Here is a 15,780-nt window from a genome sequence, read left to right on the forward strand (position 1 = left end):
TCCACATAATCAAGTAAGTTGTTTCCTCTCTGTATACATGCATGCTTCTGCTTTCCCCTTTTGCATATGTGCAGGTGTGCTCTTGGTCTAGGAAGCATAAAATGAGAGAAGGTGTTAGAATGGAACAGTCAGCAGCATTCTGAAACACCAACAGAAATGAACTGGGTTTTCTTTTCTTTTTTCCTATAATTTTCTCTCCCCAATTCCCAATCCATTTTATATCCCATTTTCATACCCTATTTTTTAGAGGGAGCTGTTTCTCCACCAAATGAAATTTGGTATCATTCTGTTCCATTTTTAGAAAGTTATCTTTCACATGGACCTTCAAAGAGGAAGGCAGGCAGAATTTTGAGCCTCGTTACACCATTTGTTTCTAACATTTTATTGAAAATAATTACGTGTCAGAGGGAAAATCAGAAAATGAATCCCATCTATGCAACTTGTCTGTCTGGAGTTAAATTACCAGATATTTTATAGGACTCTCTGGTACCATAAGAAAAGGAAGAATCCATTATATCCCCTAGCAGTTGGCAAAAAGGGTAAGAAAAACTGAGAAGAAAGTTATTTGGGAAGCCGTGTTGTAAACATTTCATTTCCTGGATTGCTGGAAGCACAGTTTGATTAGGTTAATCGTGTCCAGTGTGGATTGTATTTAGATCCAACTCATTTCTGGTTTAGAGGCAAGCTTTTCCCAGCAGGAGAAGAACATTCCAAATTTAATTTAACTCCCTTGAATAGAAAATATATCGTATGATGCCAAGAATACTGTTATTTTTCCTCAAGACATTTTCTAGTATTTCAGACATAGGGATAATGCATTTTTTTCTTAATTCCAGAGGTTATATTTTGTGATTCACCTTCCTTATTAATACTGACATGACACCATCTAGGCATAATTTTCACATAACCCTACAATATACAATTATACATTTATCCCAGAGAGGAGTCAAAACAGGCAAGATAGAAAATGTCTCCCTGAGATTCAAACCCAGTCCTTTGTATAGAAGGATTTGGATTGTGGGGACTCCACATTGGGTGTCTTGCCTGGGATATTGAGAAGAATTGAGAAATATAAAAAGGAGAGATGCATGGAGGGGAGAGAAGTAGAAGGTCTGTAGAGATTCTGTCATCCAGGTCATGGTTGTCTCAAAGGTGCTTTTTCAAGAGGCAACTGGACTTTCTGGTTTTTCTTTTCTATTTTTTCTTTGAAGACATTTCACTTCTTATCCAAGAAACTTCTTCAGTGAAACGCCTTCAAAGAAAAACCAGAAAGTTCAGTAGCCTCTTGAAAAAACAACTTTGGGATGAGGGAGGAGGTAGGAATATTGAGTAAGAAAAATAAGGAAGGTATCTAACACAGACAACTTAAAGAGATAAAGAACCAAACTGAAAAATCGCTCTGCAATCTATGGTGGGGGGAGAGCTGGTTTGTGAGTAAGAGAAATGGAAAGGGAGAAAGTAAGGAAGTATAAGACTTTTCCCTTGCAATATTCTATCCATAAGGATACCCACAGCAAAAAGGAGATGGGTTGTGGAGAAGAGTTGAATTTGTAATGATGAGACAATTGGAGAGAAGTTGGAAGGATCACAGGTTGAACAAAATCCCTGATGGAGACAGAGCTAGCAATTCATTCTCAGTCTCTTACTCACACATAGTAGACTGAGTTGTACTCAAGGCACAGTATGTTTGAAAAGCACAGCACTTGGACTTCCGGTTTGAGCTTCTTCGGCGACGGACCGAAATCCGCGATTGTGCACGGTTTCAATCCATGCTCGCCGCCAGAGTGCCCCGAGCCGGCTGGATTCAGGGCTAAGCCATCCCATAGAGGTGGTGAAGATGGGGGAGACTGCCAGCAGGGTCGAGGAGAGCTGCATCTCTCCTCCTCAACTGGCCATTACTCCCTTTCTCGAAGGCGGTTGCAGCGGTGGTCAGAAATGGCCACCTCAAAAAGAACTCGACTGGAAAATAATGTGCAGGAGGAAGATAAGAAGAGAAAGTTTTGGTTGACCGGGTTAAACTGAAAAAGCAACAACATAAGGTACCTTGGAATTTGAACTATAAAAAATAACATTGTTCCCAAAGAAGACTTTGAAGTAGCAGAGGGAAGGGGAAGGATTTGGCTTTTTCTTTCTTCCCTTCCTTATACTGATAGCTAAGAGATTTAAGTAAGAAATTGACAAAAATCCACTTTGACATCAATAGGCGTTTAAGCTGAAAATAAAATGTCAAAGGGATAACAAAGTCTTTTGGATACTCAAAAACCTTTAAAAGCAGGAAAGGAGAGAGAAAGAATAAAAGGGCGGGATCTGGAAAAATGGAGGAGACTGCCTGGAACTAAAAGGAACCTACAGTGAAACTTTAACAAGATTCCTAAAAGATACATTTTAACTGAAACTTTGTAACAAAATAATAGAACCCCAGGAAGAGAAAGTGGAAAAAAGAAGCAAAAAGAAACAGCTTTGGATTATTTGGATTACTTGGTGATTTTTGGGGTTTTGGCTATCGGATTTAAATGACTAAAATCAATCGGGTGGTTGTTTAAAAGTGTTTAAAATGGCATCACTTTTAGAAGAACTGAAAATGGAACTTAAAAAACAGAAAGAAGATGCACAAGAAGGAAGAGGTTCTTTTGGCTTCGTACTTCAATTTTTAGAAATGGAGATCTGGAACTATGAGAAACAACAAGAAACACTTGTAGAACAAGAAGGTTGGGACAAAGAAGAAGCCATCTTTAATGATCAAGTAATTTTATGTGGGGAAAAAAAGGAAAGGGGGGGAAAAGAGTGAAAAGTTTAAGATTTGAAAAAACAACCAAAAAAAAGAATAGTTTGAAAAATAATTACAATATTAGGAAGCAACAGAAGAGAGGAACACAGAAGAGAGAATTAGAAGTAGAGAGACAAAGGGGCAAAAAGGGGAGGGAGAAGAAGAGGGGGGAAAAGGAAAGGAAAAGGAGTTATAAAAGACAGAAACAAGTTATAGAGAAACAGGGAAAAGGTATAAGGATTGAAAGTATAAGCCTATTTAGAGATAATGGGTGAAAATTTAATTGAAAAACGGATTCTGCAAAGGTACATAAGATAGTATTGTTATATTAGAAATAGAAATAATTTTAGAAAATATGAAACAATGTATGATTAAAATAATGGATAAAATACTTATTGTAATGCAGTGGAACGTTTGTTAATAAATAAATGAAATAAAGTGAATGAGAGAATGAAATTAGGGAAGGATGGGAACATTTTAATTATTATTAATGATTTGAAAAAAAAGAATTAATTATGGAAAGTTTATAAGTGTTCACAAGGAAGTATGATATTCAATTGAAAAGAAATGTTAAAGATGTTAAGATTCTAACTAATATTAGTGATAGAATTGAATTAGAATGGAATGAGTGTTTTATTTACTATTGTCATATATATATATATATATATATATATATATATATATATATATATATATATATATATATATATGTGTGTGTGTGTGTGTGTGTGTGTGTTTTCTGAGGTTCTCATGGTATTTGTATGTGGATCTTTGGTTATTCGGGTTCTCTCCCGCGTAAGATTCAAAGTATCTAGGCAACGTTTCGGCGAGGTCCCACTCGCCATCTTCAGGCTGGTGCTTTCGGCTTAGTGCCAGTGCAAGCAGTGTGTGACCGGAGCTGCCATCTCTCTATATACAAGTGGTGGGGGATGGTGTGCTGGGCTGGTTGGCTGTGCTGCAGCCTCTTGATTGGTTGATGGAGTTGATGTTGGTATAATGGGCTGTGTAATGGCCTTTTGTTGTGGAGATATCCTGGATCTTGTGCTGTCATCTCCTGGGTCGTTAGCCTCTTGTGTTTTAACGGCTTGGGTAATGGGTTGTGTGATGGGCTTGTGAGTTCTTTTGTTGTGGTATCCTGGGTCTTGCGTTGTAATCTCCTGGGTCGTTTGTGTTTTGATCTCTTTTCCATTAGCCTCCTGTGTAGTAACAGCTTGGGTAATGGGTTGTGTGATGACCTTGTGAGATTTATTGCTGTGGTATCCTTGGTCTTGTGCTGTGATATCCTGGGTCATTTGCTGTGTTGTGACTTCTTGAGTTCTTGAGGTGTAATTTCTTGAGTTTTCTGATGTGATGTCCTGAGCTGTGATGTAGCATTTTGGGTTTTTAATATGGCTTTGAGTTTGGGGTCTGGGTCTGTGTTCGTTTGGCTTCGAGTTCGTGGTCGTGCCACATCTTCATGGTGGGGGTCAGTTCGCTTCATGTATGGTTCAGAGGAGTTTGAAGTGGGTAGTGATGCAGCTGCAGTGCGGCTTCTGGTCTGTGGTCGTGTCTCATCTTCTGTGTGGGTGTGAGTCTGATTTTTACGTGGAAGTGTGGTGGTGGCATCTTGTGTGGCCCTCGTGGGTGTGGGTCTGGTGTCATTCATCATGTTGGGTACTCGTCTGTTCATGAGGGCGGGTTTCCAAATGGCTGGTAAGCGGGAGGTGTCATCTCTTTTATTCATGCTGTGTGGGCGTTTTTCTATCTCTATGGCTTCTCTGATTATTCTGCTGCTGAAGTGTTCAGTTTTGGCGATAGTTCTGGTATTTTTAAAGTCAATCTCATGTCCTGTGGCTTTGAGGTGTTGGACCAGGGAAGAGGTTGGTTCTTCTTTTTGATTGAGTTCTTATGTTCTTCAACGTGTGCACTTATTCTTCTGTTAGTTTGTCCAATGTATGTGGTGAGGCAGGCAGTGCAAGGGATTTCATATACTCCTTGGTTTTCTAACTCGATTTTGTCTTTAGGGTTTCTTAGGATGGTGGATATTTTTCTGTTTGTGCAGAATGCTGTTTTAATGTTGTGTTTTTGGAGGATCTTGCTGATTTTGTCTGTAGTGCCTTTTATATATGGGAGGAGGGCTTTGCCGTTCTCTTGTTCTCTGTCTTGGATTTTGGTTGGGGTTTCTTTTTGGATTAGGTGGGTGATCTTCTTTCTTTGAAATCCATTGGCTGTTAGTACGTTGGTGAGAGTGTTTAGTTCGGTTTTTAGGTGTTGTTCATCAGCTAAGCATTTTGTTCTGGAGATGAGTGTCTCAGCTACGGAATTGATCTGTGCTGGGTGGTGGTGTGAGAGTGCGTGTAGATAGCGGTTTGTATGTGTTTTCTTTTGGTAGATGGTGTGTCCTAGGGAGCCATTGGGTTTTTGTATACCAAGACATCTAGGAAGGGAAGTTGATTGTTAGCTTCTGTTTCCATGGTGAATTGTATTTTGGGGTGTAGGCTGTTGAGGTGTGTGAGGAAGTTGTTCAGTTTTTCTTTCCCGTGTGGCCAGATTATGAAGGTGTCATAATATATATATATATATATATTTAAAGAACATAGTGTGTATTTTAAGAATGTACCAAGCAGAATTTGATTGGAAGTTATGTACTATACTGAATGTTATAATTTTAAAGGCATAAATTAAAGTTTAAATAAGAGTTGGATGGATAAAATTAAAAGATATAAAGGTGTCATACTCCAATTAGTAACTATAGGGGAAAATTTGTTCAATGAGAAAAGATAATATGAAATTGAAACAGGACAGACAAAAGCATAAATATAATGATTGGATAGACATTGAAACTTAGAAAAAGATATATAATTGAATTTAGTTGAAAATAAAGTTGAGAAAACCAAGGGAGGAGAAAAAGTATGGAGAAAATATTAAAACAGTAATAAGATATGAAATTGAGTTTGTGTCTGTATGAAGAAGTAATAACCCAGGATCATGCTATTCTCAAAAAAAGATGTTTTATTTGTATTATGTTTTTGTGAAAACCCATATAAAATTTATATTAAAAAAAAGAAAACCACAGCACTTAATAAACCAACCAAACTTTTCCCCTCCCTTTGCAGATTACCTTCAAAGCAACAGCAGGACCTGCAAAAGTCCTTTGTAGCCATCCTTCTTTGACTGCTGGCAACAGTTGAGTATCATAAGATATATTTTCCATTCAAGGGAGAAAAATTAAATTTGGAATGTTCTTCTCCTGCTGGGAAAAACTTGCCTCTAAATCAGAAATGAATTGAATCTAAATGCAATCCATTCTGGACATAATAAGTCTAACCAAACCTTGCTTTCAGCAATCCAGATAATGAAATGTTTACAATAGGGTTTCTCAAATAACTTTCCTCTCAGTTTAGAAGATTTTTCTTCCCCCTTTGGCCAAGCGGAGAAGTGAAATGGATAAAATGACTCAGGTGGAGGAGATCTAATCCAGAAGGATTGATCAAGGAAAGAATCAAAATAGGGTGGGTACAAACTCTTTTGCAGATCCTGCTGTTGCTTTGAAGACAATCTGCAAAGGGAGGGGGAAAGCTTGGTTGATTAAATGCTGTTCTTTTCAAAATGTACTTTGCCTTGAAGAGTGCTCAGCCTGCTAGGTGTGAGTAAGAGATTGAGGATAAATTGCTAGCTCTCCAGCAAGCTCTCTCTACAGGACATAAAGGGATCATCCTATTAAGTTCAATAGCACTGTTTGAAGTTCTATTTATACCAGTATGATACTATTTTGCTATGTATATCTATATAGGGCATTTTATTATTGAAAGTGGTAAAGCTGTTACACATTCTTCCCAACTAAGAGGTTAATGTTTTTTTATTGGATGTCTGAGAAGCAGAGGGGGGAAATGACTCATTAATGCCCCTCACTGGTGGTAGGCACAACATCAAGCTTTATCTAAACAAATTGCAAGAGAAGTGAAGAGACCCCAAGTAGAAACACAAAAAGAAGACCAGTTTCTCAACCTTGGGTCAGCATCGGCTTTAACACAGTGGCTACACAGTGGCATCCAGTATTATTTCAATACCCTAGTGGTTCAGGTAGTCCTCGACTTATGACCACAACTGAGCCTAAAATTTCTGTTCTTAACTGAATTCTGCCCCATTTTATGATCTTTTTTGCCATAGTTGTTAAGGGAACCACTACATCTGATAAATTCATAACCTGGTTGTTATGTGAATCTGGCTTCCCCATTGACATTGCTTGTCAGAAGGTTGCAAAAGGTGATCACATGCCCCTTGGGACATGACAACCATCATAAATATGAGTCAATTGCCAGGCATCTGCATTTTAATTATGTGACCATGGGGATGCTGCAATAGTCGTACGTGTGACAAATGGTCATAATGTAAGTCACTTTTTAAAGTGCTGTAGTAACTTTGGATGGTCATTAAATGAACTGTTGTAAGTCAAGGACTTACCTGTATAAGGGAAGAGTTATTTATTTTTAAAAAGAAATAAGACAGCATTGTTTATTTTGCATTTGACATGCCTGTTTTATTTGCTTTAGTCCTATGCAGGCTTTTAACCTGACTGCCAACAATACTGCATTTGACTATGTGTGCTATAGCCAGCTATGGCCTGAACACAAGCATTGTTCATAGGTCCTAAGTAGGGATCTTTGATGTGCTATTTTTAATCCTGTTGTGCTGCCCTTTCAAGATAGGAAAGTGTTCTTGGGAAGGATATACAAGGAACGCTGGGATTGTATGCCAAGAATATCCCAAATACTCCCAGCAAGGTCATCCAAGGCATCTCAGTTGCCCAACTGAAGCAAATAGGCATCTATATCAGGCAACAATGTTAGCAGTAGCAATAAGACTTACTGGTATGTATCACTTCCTTGTGCTTTACAGCCCTCTCTAAGCAGTTTAGAGTCAGCATATTGCCCCTAACAATCTGGGTTCTCGTTTTACCAAGCTCGGGAAGATGGAAGGCTGAGTCAACCTTGAGCCAGTCAGAATAAAACTCCTGGCAGTTGGCAGAATTAGCCTGCAATTCTGTATTCTAACCACTGCACCACCACGGCTCTTTGATGTAGGAAGACTCTGGAGGTAGTGTCTACTTTAGTGGCAATGTGAAAGGCGTCATTTCATACTGCATAAGAGAAGACAGTGGTAAAATATTCTGTATTTCATCAAGAAAGCCATATGAATAGGGACTATAAAACGAATGACAATATAGTGCCCAATCATGGGTCCCTCAAACCAGACAGCAGTCAATATTCAAGGCATGAAAAGTTAAAAAAGAAAAGTGTTTTCATAGGCAGGAAGCATACAAAAAAGACAGTACAGTGATATAATGCAATCCTTGACCAAATAATATCAATTACATGTCACGAACCACCCTTTGGAATGATGATTATCCAAGCTTCTTCTTCTTCACCAACATCATCATCATCATCTCCTTTTAACAACCCCGTAATCCCTTGCGGGGTGGAGTTTGGGCAACTGAACAGAGCTAGCAGAGCTCTGTCTGGATGCCCTTTCTGTCACCAATGCAGAGCTTTGTTCAACATATATTTATTTGTTTGTCAAACATGTACAAGAAAAGAAGTAAAGATATGAACATAAACAAGAACAAAGGGAGTAAATACAGATAAATGGGGACAGTAAGACAGGGACGGTAGGCATGCTGGTGTGCTTATGCACGCCTCTTAGGAATGGGGTGAGGTCCACAGTAGACAATTTGAGTCTGAAGCTGTGAGGGGTTAAGGCTTGTAACAACAGCAGTTCTATATTGTCCAGGCCCAAAATTTCGAGCCTGGAGGCATAGGGAATTCTATTGTGAGTAGAGGAGTGAATTACTTTTCTCAAGAAATACCTCTGAACCAGTGGTGGGATTCAATTTTTTTTTTACTACTGGTTCTGTGGGCATGGCTTGGTGGGCGTGGCAGGGGAAGGATACTGTGAAATCTCCATCAGAGGCGTTATTTGCCGGTTCTCCTAACTACTCAAAATTTCCACTACCAAGTTTCCACCAAGTTTACAATGTCAAACCATTTTCCAACTTGCTTCTGCAAAGTCCAACTTTTGTTTCCAGCATGTCACAGGGAAAGCCACTCCCTCTCTGAGTTTGGTCAGCACCTGAATATCACAACACCTAAATAACTTTTCCAAGATTTTAATTACTATTCTAGCAAGTGCCAGTTTGCAGCATTTTGTATTTGATTGCTGGTTCCTTTAATTTTGTTAGATCAGTGGTGGGATTCACATTTTTTTACTACCGGTTCTGTGAGCGTGGCTTGGTGGGCGTGCCAGGGGAAGGATACTTTCAAATCTCCAGAATAGATGAGGGCGGGGCCAGTCAGAGGTATTTGCTGGTTCTCCGGACTATTCAAAATTTCCACTACCGGTTCTCCAGAACTGGTCAGAACCTGCTGAATATCACCTCTGATAGATGATTTCTCCTAAAGGGAGAAATTATCCACCACTTCAATAACTTCATTGATGTATTCATGGTCATTAGTTTGATCTTCTTTATATTTAATGTTATTCCCATTTTTCTCTGTGCTCCTTAACTTTACTACACTTTGTAGTAAATTATTTGCATTTTTGATTATTAGGATCCTGCCAACAACATAGCACAGGTTATTAATATTTCTTCCTCCAATGTTAAAATCACACTCATCTTTTTCCAGTTCACCTCCTCTCAGTATACATTCTTTTCAGTAATATTTATTCAGTCAATAACCAGAAAAAATTACAAAATATATAACATGAAAGTCAAATTAAATGCATGAGACAAAATATCAACGCAACAAGGAGTCAGTCTATCATAAATGTATAACATAAACTACTAAAATCTTACATATTAATAAACAGTGCAAATATTAGTTTAAAATATTGCAATCTATGAAGTAAAAATGTATGTCATCTGAAACAATATAACTTGCACAATTGTAGAATCTATATTTTTAATTTGTAATGGTAAATAGAAGTGATTATTTTTGAGACCAGTTATGCCTTATTCTGCAGGAACACATTTGGCTACTGAACAAGTAATAAAGGGCTAAAGGATTATTCACATAGAAATTGTCTGGCTTTCCTGGGAATTTGCATCTTAAGGGCAGAATGTAAATAAATTTAATATCCCCATAGAATCTGCAGTATAATAATACACGAGGAACAGATGCAATCTGTTTGTCACCAAATGGGCAGGTGTGCTGGGTTAACAGGGTTTTGGAGTATCTGTCTTGAGGCAATACAGATAGTAACATATTATGTCCAGCTTCGAAAATATTCTGTAAATATTGTATTTATATGCTAAATATTGTTTTTGAGGTTGTTTAAGATTTTTTGTGTGTGTGTTTACAAACAAGTTAGGCAGTCTATAAACTGTATAAATAAATAAATGAATAATTTATTTAAGTTCATTCTGTAGTTTTTCTGATTCCCCATCAGTGTCGATCAGGTCTTTATTTATTTATTTTTATTTTATTTATTTGATTTGTCAATTGTTTACAAGATAATAAGTACAAGTGTATACATAGTTGTGAATATATGAAATGGGTACATATAAGAAAAATAAAAGAGTAAGAGAAACAATAGGACAGGGACGGTAGGCACGTTGGTGCGCTTATGCACGCCCCCTACAGACCTCTTAGGAAAGGGGTGAGGTCAATAGTAGACAGTCTAAGGTTAAAGTTTTTGGGGTTAGGGGAAGAGACTACAGAGTCGGGTAGAGTATTCCAGACATTGACCACTCTATTGCTGAAGTCGTATTTCCTGCAATCAAGTTTGGTGCGGTTTACTTTGAGTTTGTATCTATTGTGTGCTCTTGTGTTGTTATGGTTAAAGCTGAAGTATTCATTGACAGGTAGGACATTGCAATGTATGATTTTATATACCATGCTTAAGTCGGACCGAAGACGGCGTAATTCAAGGTTTTCTAGTTTTAGAATTTCGAGTCTGGTGGCATAAGGTATTCTACAACGAGTAGAAGAGTGGAGAACTCTTCTTGTGAAATACTTCTGGACTTTCTCAATTGTGCTAATATCACATACGTAATAAGGATTCCAGACTGATGAACTGTATTCGAGTATTGGTCTAGCAAATGTTTTGTATGCTCTGGTTAGTAGTGAGATATTACCAGAGAAAAAGCAACGTAGGATTAGGTTAACAACTCTTAATGCCTTTTTGGCTATGTAGTTGCAGTGGGCTCTAGCACTTAGATCATTAGAGGTGAGTATTCCCAGGTCCTTTACAGAGCTTGGGTCATCAACAAGATCTTGACTATTCAGCTTGTATTTTATTTTCTGATTTTTTTACCAATATGTAATACAGAGCATTTATTTGTTGAGATTTGAAGTTGCCATATGTTAGACCATTCAGATACATAGTCTAGGTCTTTTTGTAGGGTAGTAGTATTGTCTGTGGTATTGAACAGCTTTACATCATCAGCGAAGAGAATAATTGCTCTTGATATGATCACAAAGGTCGTTTATGTAGATTATGAAGAGAGTTGGTCCTAGAACACTGCCTTGGGAACACCACTATTGACAGGTACTGGATTTGATAGGGCGTTCCCGATTTTGACCATTTGTTGTCTGTTTGACAGGAATGCTTCTATCCAGTTATTCAGTTGTCCAGAGATACCATAAGATTTTATTTTTAGGAGTAGTTTGTCGTGTACCACTGAATCAAAGGCTTTACAGAAGTCTATTGCTTTGCCCTGGTCGAGTTGTGTAGTCCATATATTTTTGCAGTGTAAGAGTTGCAGATTACAGGATAGTTTTTTCTGAAACCAAATTGTTTATTGGAGAGTAGGTTGTTTGTCTCTAAATGGAGGATGATGGATTGGTTAATAATTGATTCCATGACTTTACAGGTGACGCAGCATAAGGAGATTGGTCTGTAATTTTCAACTAGGCTTGGGTCTCCCTTTTTGAAGATAGGGATGACTGTGGCTTGTAACCATAGGTTAGGCAAGGAGCTGGTCCTGAAAGATTTTTAAAAGATTATGCTTAGAGGTTTGGCGATGGCAGTGGATAGTTTTCTTAAGAAGTAGGCACATATTCCATCCGGTCCAATAGATAGAGATGGTTTTAGGTTGCGTAGTGCTTTTTCAACGTTGTTTACTGTAAAATCGATATGTATTAGATCATTGTTGTTATCTGTGGTACGGCTAGGAAACATTGGGCATGATCCATCACTGTTTACAAACACTGAGCCGAAGAATGTGTTAAAGATGTTGGCTTTAATGGTGTCGTCGCTGCAGTCTTTACCATCGGGTCCTATCAAGGGAGGGATGAACCTTGAGTCTTTTAGTTTGTTGTTTACAAAATTGTAAAAAGCACGGGTGGAATTGGTGCTTAGAAGGTTTTCCTCTTGTTTAATGTGATAATTGGTGCATTCGGTCTTTATCTGGTGGCATAAATTTTTGTATCGGTTTTTGAAATTAGCAACGTGACCAGATTTGTTTTTCCGCCAGAGTGATCTCTTTTTGGATTGAAGTTTCCTTATTGATATGGGTAATCTGCTTTTTGTTTTGTTTTTGGAGTTGTTGTTGGAACATATAGTTTGATGACTCTTTTGACTTCAAGTAAGAAAATGTTGTAATGGTCTTCAACAGTATTGCATCCAGTGAATAGAGATTGCCAATCGAGGGATGAGAGATCGTTATCTATAAGATCATAGTTGCCTTTTTGAAGTTACAATTAGGGATGACATCATTGTGGTGATTTTGTGTGGACGTATATTGAGGCAAAAGTCAATCATATTGTGGTCACTACTGGAAAAGGGTTCTTTGGTTTGTATTCCATAAATTAAATTCAAACTATTGCAGAAGATGAGATCGAGGCAGTTGTTCAGTCTAGTGTTGTTGGTTACTAGTTGTTCAAGACCTAGATTTGTAATAGCATTGTAGAAGGTTGTGTGTATGATTTCAGTTGTACAATTATTTAGGGTCCAGTCGATATGAGGTAGATTGAAATCTCCAAGAAAGATAAAAGGGTATGGGCAGGATGTAGCCCATGTTAGTAGTGTATTTAGCTTGTTTACATGTTCGATGTCATAATCAGGTGCTCTGTAACATAGTAAGAATCGAATTGTGATATTTAAGGATAGTTCATAGATGATGGTTTCAGGAAGGGCAAGCTCATGGGTAACTTGGATATTTTTAGATGTAAGGATTTTTATAGAATATAGCAACACCACCTCCTCGACGATTTTCACGATCTGATCGGTAAACATGATAGTCTCTTACTGTGGTAATGGAGTCGGGAGAGATGCATTGAGCCATGTTTCACAGACAAATATAATGTCGAAGTTAGCCATATTTAAGAGGATGAGAAATTCAGGTATTTTATTCACGAGGCTTCTTGCATTGAGTAGTTTGCATTTAAGTCCGGCAGCAGTTGGGATTGAGGTAGTTGGGGGCGTGCGTGCCTAGTCTTGGGTGATGGTGGGTGGTGGGTAGTTTTGGGTGATGGTGGGTGGTGGTAGGTGGTTGAGGTAGGGTGGTGGTTGAGGGTAAAAGTTGGGTATTGGGTTACGTGTCTTACTTTTGATACAGTCAGCATGGTAGTCGATGTACAGGTCCTTCTCTCCATTGTCTAGACGGGTTTTGAGTTCGATGCGGAGTCTTCAAAGTGATTCTTGATGTTCTCTTTGAAAATGGTAGGTATCCAATCTTTTGGCTTGCTGGGCTGCTCTGAGTGAAGAGGAATTGTCTTCAGTCACATATAAAATGTATAATATAGTTAATATATATAAATAAGTTTTATTTTTTAATATTGTGTATTGTTTTGTAGGACCACATTACTAGCAGCATGCAGCCCACAGGATGTGGATTGAACACATCTGGTATATAGTATGCTCACAATCATATGGAAAACTGGTTAGTTTTCTTCTGCTGCTTTAGTTTAATTTGGTCCTGCTCATGAGCAATGCATTATCTTTTGCAATATTAAGCTGTGGTTGCGTCTTTGCTGTTATAACAGAGGTCTTCCACCTCCATCTACTAATAATGTACTCATTTCATTTTTGTGTACTTCATTCTGGTGATGTCTATGTATATAGTTGTTTTTTTTGTTTTTGAAGTCTGTGTAAACAATGAAGAAATAATTGGATCAGCAGAAATTCAATTATCCTGTCATTCACTTCAGATACCTAAGCTATCTAGTTCCAACTACTTTCCTTCTTAATATTTTCAACTTTGTAATGACAGTCTCCAACCATAAACAGCACATTTTGTTTGCATATTCTATCCATTTCAAATTGAACTTGCTCATAAAATTGATCCATCACCTCTTCTACTTCAATTATAGAGCCTCTGTTGTGCAGTGGTTAGAGTGCAGTATTGCAAGCTACTTCTGCAGCCAGCTGCCTACAATTTGGCAGTTCAAATCTCACCAGGCTCAAGATTGACTCAGCCTTCCATCCTTCCAAGGTGGGTAAAATGAGGACCCAGATTGTTGGGGCCAATATGCTGACTTTGTAAACCACTTAGAGAGGGCTGCACTATAAAGTGGTATATAAGTCTAAGTGCTATTGCTATTGCTATAAGCTTGGATAATCATCGGAGTGGTGCAGTGGGCTAGAGGTGGAGCTCTCGCCTCACAATCAGGAGGCTGCAAGTTCAATCCTACTGCAGATAGAGGCAGATATTTCTCTCTCTGGGAGAATATATATTGGACACTGTATATGGGACATTAACACAATTAAGAGGGTTCAGAGCAGAGGTGGTATTCAGCAGGTTCTGACCAGTTCTGGAGAACAAACAAACAAACAAATGTTTCATCAAACACATCAATCCAGAGCTTTCACTTGAGGCACCAATTTTCAGACACATTATGCAAAGACCTCATTCTCTGAAAAAGTCTCCAAGACTAGAGGGTTTTAAGCTGGGCAGAAAATAAAGCCTAATTAGGGCTGGCATTATACCAAAAGTTTGGCAACATACAACTGTATGTACTCCTAATGTGGAGTACTCTGTGGTGCTTTTTTGTAAGCACAAAAAAATCTTGAACAATTTCAGAAACAACATTTATCATATAGTGACAGTTTATAAAGATGACTAGGTGCAAATAGAAATACACGTTATTTCCATAGCAAGGAAGGTAAAGCAAGAATGATTAACTTAATTACTTTATTTAAAGAGGAAAATATGTTCTGATTTGGATATCAGTTCTGGATATCTCTTTTACACATTAATATAATTATAAATGTGTAAAAGCAAAAAATTGAGGCTGGAGTGTGTTTATCTTGTACTGAGCTAGGGTTGGAAGTTATTGCCCCCGTTTCTTTCTTTTTCTCTTTTCCCTTGTATTCCACTCCCCATTTTTATTTTATTTATTTATTTTATTTATTTGTCAAAAGCTTACAATATAACAGAAACAAGAATAAACGTAAGTTTAAATACAAGAAATAAGAACTAATAATTGGGGACAATAGGACAGGGACGGTAGGCACGATTGTGCGCTTATGCACGCCCCTTACAGACCTCTTAGGAATGGGGTGAGGTCAATAGAGGTAAGTTTGAGGGTAACGGAGTGGGGGTTTGAGCAGGTGACAACAGAATCAGGTAGTGAGTTCCAGACATTGACCACTCTGTTGCTGAAATCATACTTCCTGAAATCAAGTTTGGAGTGGTTTACATTTAGTTAATATCTGTTGTGTGCTCTTGTGTTGTTGTTGTTAAAACTCAAATATTCATTAACTGGTAAGACATAACATATGATTTTATGTACTATGCTTAAGTCCAATCTTAGTCGGCGTAGTTCAAGGTTATCTAAGCCTAGAATCTCAAATCTGGTGCTGTAGGGTATTCTGTTGTGAACAGAGGAATGTAGTATTCTTCTGGTAAAATACTTCTGGACTCGCTCAATTGTATTTATGTCTGATATACAGTGCAGATTCCAGGCAGCAGAGCTGAATTCAAGTATTGGTCTAGCAAAGGTTTTGAATTCCCTAGTTTGCAAAACAGTATTACCAGAGGAGAAGCTTCGTAAAATTAAATTTACAACTCCTAAAGTCTTTTTGGCAACGCT

The sequence above is a fragment of the Notechis scutatus genome, chromosome 2 (genome assembly GCF_049901735.1).
Source record: "Notechis scutatus isolate UNSWTSFEM ecotype Mainland chromosome 2, rNotScu1.2, whole genome shotgun sequence".
Lineage (NCBI taxonomy): Eukaryota > Metazoa > Chordata > Lepidosauria > Squamata > Elapidae > Notechis > Notechis scutatus.